The 10668-nt window shown below is 34.0% G+C and overlaps 1 long non-coding RNA gene across 1 annotated transcript; it reads left to right on the forward strand.

Moving 5' to 3' along the window:
* Positions 1-3379: 3379 nt before the first annotated feature.
* On the forward strand, positions 3380-8038 carry LOC129526476 (uncharacterized). Its single transcript, XR_008671142.1, has 3 exons — positions 3380-3487; positions 5636-5686; positions 7804-8038. It is a non-coding gene; the product is annotated as an uncharacterized lncRNA (long non-coding RNA).
* The last annotated feature ends 2630 nt before the right edge of the window (positions 8039-10668 follow it).

Genomic DNA, 10668 nt, shown 5'->3' on the forward strand with positions numbered 1-10668 from the left:
AATATTTCTATTTTTTCCCCTCCCTCCTCAACCTTTCCTCTCTCTCTCTATCTTCTTTTTTAGTAAATATTTCTTGGCCCCAAATTTTCAATAATGAGCATTTTCACAATATGAATACTATGTTTCCTGTTTTTTTTAATGATATGCTAATTGGAGGCCTCCATGTTACTTTGAATGAGAGGTTACATCTTTAATCTTGATCTTGTTCTTCTAATCTCTTCTTTAATTGAAACTGATCCCCCCCCAAAAAAAATACCTACATAGAGGCAGAGGTGGATTGGGAAATGGAATTTCTCCTTTCTTTACATAGTGTTTACTTATTCATAGATTTGGTCAAATGGTCCACCAGTCAATAAGCATATATACTCTGCTGTTTGAACCCTACTTGATAGCCCTAAGGGCTGATGGAGCTCCCACTTTCCTAAAATAATACTAAGAACACCATCTCACTTCCCTTAACAATGACATAGAAACAAAGCTGGGTAATTCCTTTCTACGTGCTTTTTCAGAACAAAGGTTAAGGTTTTCAGGAATGAAAAACAATTAGATGGGTGTTGAAGGTTGCAGATGGAGTGATTCTGCTTTTATGTCTGTCTTTTTTTTCTTACTTTTTAAATGAGAAGTTGTGAATATCCATAAATGGACATAGATTATGTGCTTAATGGGCCTTTTTCTTGCTGACTATACTCCCAGAGACAGTAGACCATTATCTATCACTTTGCCTTGAGTACTATATGAGAGGTTGTTCCCCCTATAATTATTGTCCATAACTTTATGGAATCAAAATAAAACAATCTAATAAATTAATTATTATAAATTAAAACACAATGCATTGTTTCAAACTATGTTCAATGTTGTTTTAGCTATTTTTATTACATATTATTCTTTTGAGGCTCACACTCTCCTCCTTACAGCTACTTTAGAAATGGAAGAGCAATTTAAATGCAAAATGCCTTTTTTTTCAAAGAGGGTGTAAGTTTACAAATGCATCATTGTGCATGTGGATGAACATTTCATAAGAATGGATAATGGGTAACGAGGTGGATCTTTTTCTCCAGTAAAATTACTTATGAAATTCTGTGGCAGGCACATTCTTCTATGATTAAATAATTCCCAACAATTCTCCACCATTTTCTTTTTAAATTTACACTTGGGTTTTATTTGCTAATGTTTTTACTCCAGATTTCATGAAGGTCAATATTCCTCTTATCTCTCCTACAATAATGTAAAATGTTTCTCTTGTCACTTTTTATTATTTACTTCAATAAATAACTAATTTGGAGGGTCATGATGTCCAAATATACTTTCTCTATTTTCAGAGATATATAAACATTGAATTTTAATATCGCTACCACAAAACAAATTTTTCATTTGAGATAACAATATTTTTAAATGCATATACACTATACCTAACACTTTGATATTTATTTATCTATAATTATACTCAAAAAGTTCATGGGGCCATTCTTCACTTTTGAGGCATAGGCTGAGCATGGGTATAGCAGTGTCCACTAGGGAGAGCTGCCTTACAGCACACCACAGCTATCAGCATTACCACATTTGATAATTCTCCATCACCAGTAACAGTAATGGAGAAAACAACAGTAGCTTTTCCAAAGCAGATGAATTGATAATAATATCTTCCCAAATCCAATGTAATCGTGTGATTTTATATGTGATTCACAGGTAAATAGAACTGCATAAATCATCAATTTTACACTTTGCTACCATTTTAATATGAAATGAACCATGTTGCAAACCATTCTTACTCTCTAATTCATCACTTCTCCTTGGGTGAGTAAAAGTAGTTTTATGATAATATCTCTGATTATAAGAAAAAAAAACAATTCACTACATGCACTATATTAAACATTGTAAAAAGTTGAGTTAGTTAAGAAAAAAAATATATACAAAGAAGAGATAACTTACCAGGACAAAGCACTGCTTTCAAACGTTAAAAAATCACTCATGGGAAAACAACTACAAAACTGAATAGTTTTAATTATGATGCAAGGTCAATAAACTTCATCACAATTTTTTAAAAGGAGAGTATGTATTTAAAAGTTTATAACATTATGTCATCCATATAATTAAGCACTTTTAATCACTGATGTTAAGGAAGAGAGAAAGTTTCTATTGGATTTTGTTTTTGTTTTAGGGTCATTTAAAGCACAGCTAATTTCACTTTAAAGGAGGAAGAAATAAGAAATCATTCAGATTGGCTAGCAAAAAAAAAAAAAAAACACCTCTACCTAATATGCTTATTTATACCTAGCTGTTAAAACTATAAGTGCTTAAAAAGATACCTTCACTGATTGTATAATATTAAATCTTCTAAACTATAAGTGTTTTAAAAATCACACCGACTTGTGACTTGAAACTACTTTTGCTGAATATATGTATATTATCAACCTCAATTACACATGCCTGTTGATTTGTGTACGTCATTTACTAGTTCTTGTTTCCTTTTTCTTTACTTTTGTTGTATTTTGTTTGCACATCATTTAGCTTTGGTTCTAGACTAACAATTACTCTAGTTTGTAATTGAGTTTAAAGGAATATGTTATTAAATCAGGGAATTCCATAAATATTGGTTAAAAGTTATAAATAGGTTGTCTTTGGTATTTGTCAACATAGAGTTCTTTCAATTAAAATATTTCCTGGCTACCACAGCGTGGAAGCTGCGGAAATTGGCTCCACATCCAGCTGGCTGATTCAGTAAGAAATCAGCTGGCCTCAATTTAGATTTCTTTTCTTTTAAAGCAGTGCCAAATTGAGGATTAGTACATTGTGGAGAGGGAGGCGGGCAGCTCCACCCCTGATCGGCCATTCTTCATTCCCTAGAATGGGCTTGCCCTCCCAGCCCCAGCTGTGCACTGAATTAATCTACACAGGGAGCTTCTCTATCTACACCATTTTCAACATGCTCTTCAAGGTCCTACACCACTTCTGACAAAAGTAAAATGTGGCTCTGGTGACTCTGGACTTGGGCACTTCACTGACGCCTTAAATATAAACATTCACACACACATTAAACACACACACACGTATACAGGGGGTGGGTAGCGGTGTGGAGAGAGGAGAAAAGAGACAGTGCTTAAACTGAAAATTGTGGAGACAGTCAACAGTAAATACTGAATCTTAGAAAAAAATGAAAAAGAGAATAACAGACAATAACAACATTTATTCAGAAAACAGATCCATCTCAGGGAATTGGTGTGATTTTACTTCTCCAGAAATTGTCCTTCTAAACTAAGGGTGTGAGAATAATTTAGTTATCAACTAGAAAAGGGTAAGTGAGAAGGGACACTTACCCTTTTCATGACCTAACGCAAATATTTATTATTACCCTACCAGGGACCTCTTCCTCCGTTCAAATCATCCAGGCTTATGTCTAGCACACCAACATTTTCATGTTCTGCCTTGTACCTTCTCGAAGAGCATGGGCCAATTATGAACTAATCCTGCTTTTATACCAACAAAGAAGGTCATATATATACAATTTTATTGTAGGTTATTGTTCCTATAAACTGTGACCTTTTGTAAAGAATGCTCAGCCCTTATTTTAGAAGTATTACTGATGATATTATCTAAGAAAATTGTTCAGGGTTATGACCTCACTCAAACTGTGATCCAGCCAACCATATTTGTTTGAATTTAGTCTTGTTTTTTATAATCATCTATCTGACCATGAAAGGAATTTGCTTGTCTGCATTTTCATAAATATCTGCAAAAGACATTATATTTATCATGAATTTAAATATTTTTAAGACTAAAGAGAATACAAAAAGTATTTTAGCAGACAGTATGCTTTATTTACTTCAGCTAATTTTCCTGATAGCTTGGAGTTTACATTATATAATTTGGATAAGTAGAAAGAAAATACACATCTAAAGGAACTCTTCATCAGCTGTGCTATGAGGCTCTACAGAGATCATGTTAGCAGAATTTACATCCTGACAAAAAACTTACCACAGCAAAGATATTAACACTGAGAAATGTGACCAATGTATTTCAGGCCCTGGTCATCTGTCCTTTTACCTATAAACAGATTTCATACATCTCCTTAATTTATTTTTTCTAACAACCACTGGTTCTTTAGCATGATCTAGGTCCAAGGTCAAAAGCTACTGCTCGCTACCAGTGCAGCTAAGTCACTGAGAGTTATTTTACCTTTCGGGCTTTCCTTGTGATTTTTCACAAGTTTGTAATACTAGTCCATGAAGCTATCAAATCTTCATCTATAAAAATGTATTCTGAAGTAGTTGAAAAAAACCCGAGACAGCTCTTTAAAATATCAGGTTCTGTGTATTGACTTAAAATAAAAATTACACAGAAAAACAAAAAGTGTGATGTTGGTGATATTGTTTAGGTCATATTGTGGGTTTCTGCTTATCATTTCTGGCTGAAATAGAAAACCTATATGAAAGAATTGACTTGTAAATGTAAATGTTAACCCATTTTATACAAAAAGCATATTTGTGTGCCCTCTCTTCAGAGGTGAATTTTAAAATCCATATTACTTTTGTGTTTTCAGAGAAAAACTAAAACAATAGCAGGAAAAAAAAACAGGAAAATAAATGTATCTATGGATCAAAAAGCAATTTAGATTGCAATTGCTTCTGTAGAAATGAAATCGTTTTCAGTGCCAGATTAACAGTAGGAAAAAGTCATTTGGATCCTTGGCCACTATTGTGGTATAAGAATGCTATGGGATCCCGTACGAAAACAAAGGGAAGTGCTTTTCATTTTTGGCCACAGTGCCTGAAAATATACAAGGAATAAGATGGAAAACAGGGTGACATCAATGGTCATAAAAATGTGACCTTCATCTTGATAGAATAAGACAAATAAAAGTTTTCCCTAGCACCTGGCATTTAAACATTAAAGGAAGTTGTAAGGACAACATAGTCTCTTACAATGGACCTAAGTGTTTTCAAATATTCATGATATTCATACTTTTGAAACACTAAAAGCATAGTATGCTACCTTAGGAAAAATTAAAAACCCTCAGAAGCTATTCTGAACATGTATTGTTTTTACCACATTGAATTGTGGTAAAAGCATTGAGTATGTTTTGGGAAGTACCCTTCTTGCATAGGTTTCAGTCAAATCCAAGTGGCTACCCCCACCAGAGAGTGGGGCTCGATAAATCATTGACATTTCTCTGGCCAGGATGGAACTTCTACATGGGATTATAAAGCAGGACACCCTGGAAATGGTTTACTCTTAACTACTCCTCAGCTCCTTCTTCCATGAACTTGAGAATCCTATAGTGGCCCCAATTTCGCCTCTTTCGAAACCTTCCTCCTTTTCTTTTCCTTAGCTCATGCTCATAGCTTTCTCATAAATTTTTGTTTTTCTCACTTATCCAAATTTAACTCCTAAAAACCAAAGAACCAGAAGTGACATGAAATGGTTAAATTTGTATGCATTGATAAAATTAGAGTGACAATTTCATTAAGAGATAGAATAATGTGTTTACTATAAACTGAAAGTATTCATTCTATCAGAATGTAGCACTCCCTTCAGCACGTTTTGAAAATAATAATAAAATAAGAAGACTAGTATGTCCTTTTTCTGTGATTCCACTTTTAATCAACACTTACCTACCAATGTTTTCCTGACTTCCCAGACTGTCAGAAAAGGGTTTCACTGGAGAAATCAAGAACTGGTGGCTACTGAGGTGAGTTTCCTTTATCAGCACATGAGATAGCCTTTAGAGATTTTTTTTTATTAGAAAGAGATTCCATTATAATTCTTTCATTATATTTGAACCAAAAGAAAATATAAAATTTTGCTGGCTTTTGCCTATGGAGAAACAAAAGCCATGAAACACAAGAATATACATGTATGCATACATATGTACACACCATTTTTTAAACAAAATTTCTGTAAGTTTAGGATTCATTGGGAAGGGTCTGTAGAGCCTGTTAATTATGTACAAAGTAAACGTTCACTCTTCCTTCTTTGGCGGTATACTTTTTTGAGAGAAGTAAATAGCAATGTGCTCACCTGAAAGATTTTTATGTGACACACATCATTATATATAGGAGTGGCCATGTGATTAACTTCTTTCTCGTATAACATCAGTAGAATTTTTAGTTGGTGTTTCCAGGATCACTCCTCATCAAAGAATCTGACTCAATTGGCAGAAAGCTTTAGTCCATCTATTTCTTTTTTGTTTTAATCCTTCTTCTTGCCTGGGGACATGGATGTAACTGCTTGGGTTTAGCAGCTATCTTGCAACCACAGTTTGAGTATGAAAGCCAGGCTTCAAGCATGAGGGAGAAAAAAGACTGAAGGATCTCAGAATATTTGTGAAGCTCATCCACAAGAGCCTCCATATCAGTTCTAGATTGTCTACCTCTGGACTTATTTTATTAAAGAAAAAATAGAGCCCTATCTTGTTTCAGCCACTATTTTTCAGATCTTGTATTTACAGTTAAATTCAATTTCTAGGAGACAGAATTACCAATATGTTTTGTTCATTTTTAGTACTTTATAATTTAATTTCTGCTTAAATATCTTTGGTAATGCTATTGTTAAAAATTTCCTTGTTTTTAGATTTGTTTTTCATAGCAATTACTTTAGAGTTCTTGTTGAGCTGGATTTTACACCAGACACCACAGGCTCACATCCTAATAAATTTGACATGACATAACACACGTTTTAAAATATTCCAAATCTCAGTATTTTCTTTTGTAAACTGGAAAAAGTAATCATGATACCTACAGCAGAGTGTTCTTCTGAGAATAAAAAGTGCTTTGTACCATGTCTGACACAGTAAGTACTCAACAGATGATAGTTATAACAATAATTATGAAAATGATAGGACTATCCCACAATCAGCAGGAGATGAACCCTCAGCTTTTCAGAAATGGTTGTTAAATTGTATTTCTCCAAACATGCTCCAGGTTCTGGTCACTTTAACAATATTTACAACGTTTTAGACCTTTAAATGGGGATGATCAATGGCTAACCAGAAAAAATAAATTTAAATCAAATGATTTTGGCTTTCATAATGTTATACTCTAATGTGAAAGAGAACATAAATATATACCATCAAAATCATAGAGATCAAGAATTATGTCTCTTGCAGACTTCAATATACCTGTCTGTCCCATCTCTTAACCATATTTTATCTACAAAAATGAAGAATATTGTAATTTTCAAATCAAGCAATAGGAAATTATCATTTAGTTCTAAGAAAATACTTATGTATTTCCATGAGTTATATGCATAAATATTAATTCCTCTCAGCTATGTATTTTCTATTTCAGCTTTTGTCTTAAATTAACTCCTAATATACCCTGATACCTACATTTCAGTGGCAAATAAAACCTTTAAAAACAACTTTCAAGCCTTTTTTCAATGCCATTGAATTCTTTTAGATATTTCAATCCCTTCCTTTGATGGAACCAATGATACCTCTCTATTTTGGATATTATGGTTGTTCTCATAATTATGACCAGCATCACTTAATATCTTTTTGTGATAAGGTCTTTAGAAAAGAAGATTTCCTAACTGAATTTCTGACAGCCACATATAGAGACTATGACTTCAGCACCTTCTCCTGTGTATCTATCACTTATATAAAATCAAGAATTTATTGATATTACTGGGGTGGCAAAGTATTGCTAGTTGTTTGATTAGAGAAATCTGTATATTTTATTGTATCTAGAATGATTTAGAGTGACCTTTTGAATACATTTTTCAGACCTCTGACCTGGGTAGCTAGTAAAATTAATTTTCTTAGTTAAACTATTGAGTTTCAAGTATTCCATTTGTCTTTTGCTCTAGGACTTTGTAAGAAAAGAGTACTACTAAGAAGTCCAATAGAAGCAGTGAAATACCTGCTCCACTTTTTAAACAGACATCTATAACAGAAGTTAAAGAAAAAATATCACCAACAGAGGATCAAACTCTGCAGTTTACTCACATGTGAACCTTGCTAAGGTGGAAGTATTCTAACAGCGCCTAAAGTAAACAAAAATTGAGATTGAGATAGGAAAATAAATGAAAATTTTCCTCTGGGGCAGGCTAAGAAAAAGAAGATTTAGTGCACAATATTACCGTGAAGTTTGTTTATTTAAATAGCTTATTATATTTGCATTTTGATGACTCTTATTTCTACACTCTGCTTTCCTAACACTTTTCTACAAATAAGAAAGTGTGTTTTTCTGCACCTCGACACTAATGATTCCTCACTCAGCAAGGCTTGCACTTATTAAAGCTTTTTATTGCCACTTTGCTTAAAGAGGTGTTTGAACTCTAGCAGGTAGACAATTCCAGAGGGGAAATTCATTTGAAAGTATTCATAACGCAATACAGAGATTAAAAACTATTGCCATGAACTACATTTCTCTGGTCTCTGCAGATATATGAGATTTCTGCACTTTGACTTAAAAATATGAAGAAGATCTTCTCTTGGGTTCAAATATCTAACAGTCTAAGAAATTATTTCTCATTCATCATTGTGTGAATACAGAAATTAAATTGGTATTAGTATATGACTCATTGAAGATATAACAACATAGGCTCATTATTTCTTTCTCAAGAAAGAATTTTGAGAAGAATCCATGGGAGCAGTACAAATCAATTCTATAATTTCCCAAAACATGTTTTAAACCATCTTCGCTAATACTATTTTTCTGTAATTACTTTCTATGGAAAAGTTTGTTCTTTTTATTTTCAACTGTTCTTTTAATGAAACTTAGAGGAATAACAGAAATAACAGTGGACAGACTCACGTTTTGCTGAATGTCTTCCTGTTAAAACATGTTTACCCTTCCCAGCCTAAATTGCCCACATAGAAACTTAGGGGAAAGACACTTAGTCTTCATAGAATGACAACTGGCCAGGCGCAGTGGCTTACGCCTGTAATCCCAGCACTTTGGGAGGCCAAGGTGGGTGGATTTCGAGGTCAGGAGTTCAAGGCCATCCTGGCCAAGATGGTGAAACCCCGTTTCTACTAAAAACATGAAAATCAGCTGGGCATGGTGGCGGGCGCCTGTAATCCCAACTTCTCAGGAGGCTGAGGCAGAGAATTGCTCGAACCCAGGAGGTGGAATTTGAGGTGAGCTGAGATCGTGCCACTGCACTCCAGCCTGGGTGACAGAGCAAGACTCTGTCTCAAAAAAGAAAAAAGAAAGAAAGAAAGAAAGGAATAATGACAACTCTAAACTTTTATTTTAAGATAAGTCATGAGTGTTCCACATCCTTAGAATTATCTGGGCAGTAGGAGTCTTAAGCCTCAAAATTTCTTTCATGGCATGGCTTCTTTAGTTTTCAACATTCAACCAGAATTTTTTCTCATGCCTATTTAAATGATAAAATGTGCCAGCACTCTAAAATTAATTAAGCATGGTTGAAACACTGAAGGACTATAGAAAACACTAACTTGAGCACTAAGTAACAGAGTTACATTTGTAAAAATGTGAAGAATAAGGTACAGAGATAGAGTTTCTAGTTTGAGAGAAGATATGAAGAAAGTCCACCAGGGGATTTGAAGAAAGTCCATGTTTTCAGGATGAGTAGGGAGCAGACAAAGAATATTCAGTGCAAGAATTTGCAGGAAGATATGGTTCAAATTGCATTGTTTGTTCAGGAAGTCATGAGCTGTTCTTTTTAGTAATGAGGTAAGTCACCAGGCAACAAGAAGGCATAATGGGAAAATGAGAGCAGTTTAGGAGCAGATTGTAAGATTTTCCATGTCACTTCTGCAAAGTTTCTGCATTTTAATTTGTTTAATTTTGTATCTTAATCAATATACTTTATAGTTAAGACCAATTTTAGTGGAATTATAAAACCAATTTATTATTTTAAGAGGGAGATTCTGTTTCTTTTTGTTTTACCTAAGCATGCAATTGAATACTTTCCATTCAAATAGGCTGTCGTCTGCTTCTTGCATTGTATCAAATATGGCAATTCTCCTCTGGGTTGGGAAGTTATTAATTCAGGAGATTCGAATGCCTGAAACTTTGGAAAAGTTGGAGTGATATTCAGCCTTTGGCTAAATATCTCAGATCCTTACAGGATTTTAAATATCAATCTTGCATAAGTAGTTGTTCAAATTTATATCATACATGTAGAATTGGCTAGAAAGGACATATTAATACAACCTAACTTTTTTTTCTGAGTTGGCACACCAAATGGGTATCCAGATGCTTTGGATCTTTGAGTTCAAGATGACCCACTCATAATTTCTGCTATTTTAGTCCTTCCAGGGCCACGTAAGGAATGAGAGTTGTCTTTGCCTTACAGAGTAAAATATATTTACTGCTTTTACTTCCACTCTGCTTGCTTGTACTTCAGTCTCAGTGGATAATTTGCAGAAACCATAAAAGAAAAAAAACTAAAATGTTTTTCTTTATCAAAAAGATACATTTTATTTCATCTCTATCCATGCCCACCTTCCATGTGGCCTTAAATCTGACTGATCTCAGATGAATGGTGAGCCTTCAAACTATTTCTTGAGTTCTAGGATTCAGGTCTTACTATATTTTCTTACACTCTTCTGAGCTTTGCTCCCTATATCTTAGGTCTCTGGTAGCCCCTGGATGATACTAATCAGAATTCCAGTTCTCTCATGTAGCAGTAAGTATTTGCTCTACATTGCCTTCTCGAAACATTCTCAATTGTTCTATCCCCCTGTAGCTACAAGGT

Source organism: Gorilla gorilla, chromosome 14 (genome assembly GCF_029281585.2).
Source record: "Gorilla gorilla gorilla isolate KB3781 chromosome 14, NHGRI_mGorGor1-v2.1_pri, whole genome shotgun sequence".
NCBI classification, from domain to species: domain Eukaryota; kingdom Metazoa; phylum Chordata; class Mammalia; order Primates; family Hominidae; genus Gorilla; species Gorilla gorilla.